Genomic DNA, 4,353 nt, shown 5'->3' on the forward strand with positions numbered 1-4,353 from the left:
CTGACGATGACGATAAAACGCTTCTTCGGAGTATAGTGAAAGTGTAGATCTCTCCATTTGTGTCTCAACATCAAGACGCAGAACACGAATTGAAGGAGAAGCTTGGCCAAACACATAGTAAAGGTTAATGGCCAAACATTCATTTATTGGAAGTAAATATGATCAGAGTTGGGCAAAGTTTATTCAAATGAAGAATAGCAAATGAATAAATTGTTTTTCTCATTATTCGTAAATAATAAATAACACTGTTTATTCAAAGAAAAATTATTCGAATGACGGATAAATTGAACCCGCTAGGTGGCGCTGCAGTTGAGTTATTTAGAAAATTCGTATTTATTGTACAATCAGGTTGCAATTCATAATGCTGCTGCAGTCGAAATATTTAGAAACCCCATATCTCTGAACTACTTTGTTCCTATGTTTATATTATACGATTTAAGATATCTCACGTCGTCATACACCCTAAATGCGACCTTGCATCTACCTCCGCTTGATTAAATTGCTCGGGCGGCCATTGCTGCAGCAGTAAGACTCAAGGAAACCAGCTCTTGGATATTTTAAAAGTGGCGAATTAGCAAGGAAAGTTTCGACCACATCCTTCCACGAAAGACCACGGTTGGTTTATCAGTGGCCAAATTTGAACGTGCGGGAAAACTTTTCCGTCCTGTGAAACATCGAGGATTTTTGGCTCTCCTGTAATAAAAAATGCACATCTGTGCTCTTCAGCTTCCTTATAAGGACTTTTGTTGGCTTACATGACATAAGACTAGAGGTTGACGCATCGGGCCAATGTTGTAGTTGCAAGATCATAGAAGAAGATTACGCACGCTTTGAAAAGATCTCACAGGTGGAAATAAGACCATCGGTAAAGGTCATGACATCGAAAGTGATTTTTTTGCATATAGGATCAGAGCGCTACTATTTTTGGCAGAAATATGTGTGAAAAGGGTTCTGCTCTTTAGTAGTTTCAACCTAAACGCCGCTATGCAGCTCTCAAGAAAAGCAAAATGACGTGCAAGAAATGGCCAAGCAATTTTCTTTTGTAAAATTTTCTTGAGGCAGTACGCAGTTACTAAGAAATTTGCTACGCTTTCTACTACGGATTTCTAAAGTTTTTTCGTGAAAAGAGTAACATATGCTTGCAATCAGCGTTGGCACTTTGCTGCGATCGTAGTAAATTTGCTACGATTTTTCAAAAATTTCAAAATTTGCTACCCACTACGCTTAATCCTATTTTTACAATGCTTTTTATATTTGATTCAACTTATAGGCAGAAACTATTTGTAAATCACTATAACTTCATTATATTATAAATGGATTTAATATTCGTATTTACTGAAAGTGAAAACCAAATTTATTGAAAAAAACGCATGGCGTTCATTAAATTGTGGAAGCGCGGATCTTTTTTTTGCAATTTTGAGTGCAAAGCGTATTTAGTGTATGTTGTGCTTTGTAATTATTAAACGAATGACGAAATATTACTTGCAACGCAACTTTGTAATTTGCCATCAAAACTTTTTGGAAATTTTCAAAGGGGATATCTATAGAAAATGATTGATTTCCAATCTGAATTCAATGCAGATCCCTGGGAGCATCACACCGCGTAAATTTGATAGGATTGCAGACATACTTCCACCGTCGGATTGTAACGTTAACAAATCGTTGGAAACCGGATTGGAAATGTCAACAAATGTCCGGAAAACTTTGCGCAAAAAATAAAATAAAATTATAAATTAGGTAATGTTGGAGAAATTTTTATCTCCTGTCCACACTTGATTTAAGGTTCCCTCCTTAAATTTTATTGCATATTGCTTCAATGATGCTATCATTTATTAACGCTTTAAAGTGAGACTTTTATATGCGAGGTGTACTCCAACGATACGAATGGAAATGCAAAATTTAAGCTTGCAATGTGTTGTAAATATGTGCAAGGATTCCTCCCACTAAATTTTGGGACTTTTCAGCCACCAGGTCGCTATCATTTCTTAACGCCCTGTATTTTTTCACATATACATATGCATGTAAATACTCCCATTGCTAACAATTTTTATTCACTAATCGTGCAATAAAAATAAACTTGTACTTTTTAGCTTCATTTAAATTAAAAAAAAAAATCTCAGTGTACACATAAATTTTGTAGATGTATTGTGATTTCACTTCAATATAAAAATTTTGAGCAACACTGCTTCAAATCATAGGCTGCATTCAAGGCACATTAAACAGGTAGTATCAGTAGAGCAAAACCAACATTTGCGTGTATTTTGTTGTTGCTTCTGGTATCGAAAGTGTCAAAAACTGTTCTGAATTTTTTCTTCTAAATCAAAGCGTGCCATGTGAAATACAAAAAATTATAAAAAATAAAAAATTGAAATTGGAAAAAATAAAAATTGATGCAACTTTCTTTCCTCTCGAAGCATTGATCCATCTTTTGCAAGGCCCATTAATCAGCGGTCGTGCTGCCGAGTTGGGCGAACGTTCCAAAAGCTGCTATTCAATCGCTTGTTTTGTATGGAAAAAGGTTTCACAAGCAAATGGATTTTAACAACTTATAATTTTCGTGAGAAAAAATTAAAAATATCAAATGAAAAATAAATGAAAATAAATCAAATCAGCTGCTCTACTGATACTACCTGTTCAATGTACCTTGGGCTGCATTTCTTTATTCATTCTGAATGTTTGGAATAAACTTTTTTGTTTATTTATTCTTTAGAACTTTCCTGATGATATGTTGACGTATATTTCAAACGCATTCTGTTTATTCCGGCTGTGAAATGGGATTATCCAGAATGTATAAAGAAACGCAGCCGTAATCAGCCTTATGATGAGTTTCATTTTCCCCGAACCGGTTCACTTTTACGTTTGTTTTCCATTTATTTACTATGGGCGGAATACAAATTTTCGGGTGAAATTTTTTTGCGGGCGAAACTCAGGATACGGAAGAAAAAGGGCTAATTACATTTATCTTAGGTTCCTTTTTGTGACATATTTATCCATCGAATACCATAGGTCCACAAAAAACCTATTTCAGAAAAATTCAAAAACGGCATTCATATGTATTTCTGGGCCATATTTAGATCGGCGAGTCCGGTTATGCCCTCCGTTTTTTCAGATTGGCTCTCATTTATGCGAATTGTGTAGAATTTTCACTTTCTAAAATTTTGTTTATTTTATTAAATTAAATAAGTAACTTAAAAATATGGCTGCGTTTCTTTATACATTCCGGATAATCCCATTTCACAGCCGGAATAAACAGAATGCGTTTGAAATATATGTCAACATATCAACAGGAACGTTCTAAAGAATAAATAAACAAAAAAGCTTATTCCAAACGTTCAGAATGAATAAAGAAACGCAGCCTATATAAAAAGATTTTGGTAAAGTGTGCTAAAGACCCATGCGTTCTCGTCGAAGTTGAGTAGATAGCGTTATTGTTCAGTTTCATAGTCCATCTAAAGATCTTCCGATGGAACTGAAATTTGAGGACATATAATTCCGTAAATCTCCGTACTCAGCTCCGACGAAAGTATTTGAGTATCGACCGCACTTTTCCGCATTGGTTTTCTTATATTTTTATCTTATATTTTGAAGAAACTATCGGTGCTTCGAGTTTTTTCACTAGATCTTTGACAAATAATATTCGATCAGACTAACCGATTTTTAAATATGCAGCATCGACTCTCCCTATAACTCTAGCCGTTGAACATTTCTGCTTGGAATCCCGTTTAATGGATGCTAAACTTCGACTTTAAATAGCAGAGAAAGCAGAAGTAGGCGGACAGTTTTATAACAGAGGTTTATAGCCAAGGATCCAAAATATATCCCAAAATTACTGTTATTTATTTGAAATCCATTTCAAATAGTTCAAAATAATATAAATTATAGTGCGTGCTTTTTATTTGTTTGTCTACTAGTTTTATTTTAAGATTGGTCCATAAAAAACATAATAACGAAAGACTTTATATATCTGAATTTCGACCGATTTTATTAAACAAATACTCCTGTGTGCAACGTCAAGTTCTTGGTAACTGCAACAAATATCCTTTTCCATTGATTCACAAACTTTTCTGCATTTTGGCCACACTTATTAACTCGTTCAACACTGCCGGGCTGACAAAAAAATTTTTTGGTATGAAGTTTTATAGCTCATTCAATTTCAGTCCAAAAAGCGAACGTTTGAAGTACCTAAAAATTCGCTCTGAATTTTGAGAATTTTTTTGGTTGGAGACCTTTCGCGTTTTCATCCACACAAAATACTTACATATGTTCTAGATTACTTGTATTTTTATATCGAAGAAAATGTACACCTTCGAACTTGCACCTTATTATTCTGAAATTAAATTGGCTACAAAAATA

Source organism: Rhagoletis pomonella, unplaced genomic scaffold (genome assembly GCF_013731165.1).
Source record: "Rhagoletis pomonella isolate Grant_MI unplaced genomic scaffold, Rhpom_1.0 Rhpom_scaffold_00007, whole genome shotgun sequence".
Lineage (NCBI taxonomy): Eukaryota > Metazoa > Arthropoda > Insecta > Diptera > Tephritidae > Rhagoletis > Rhagoletis pomonella.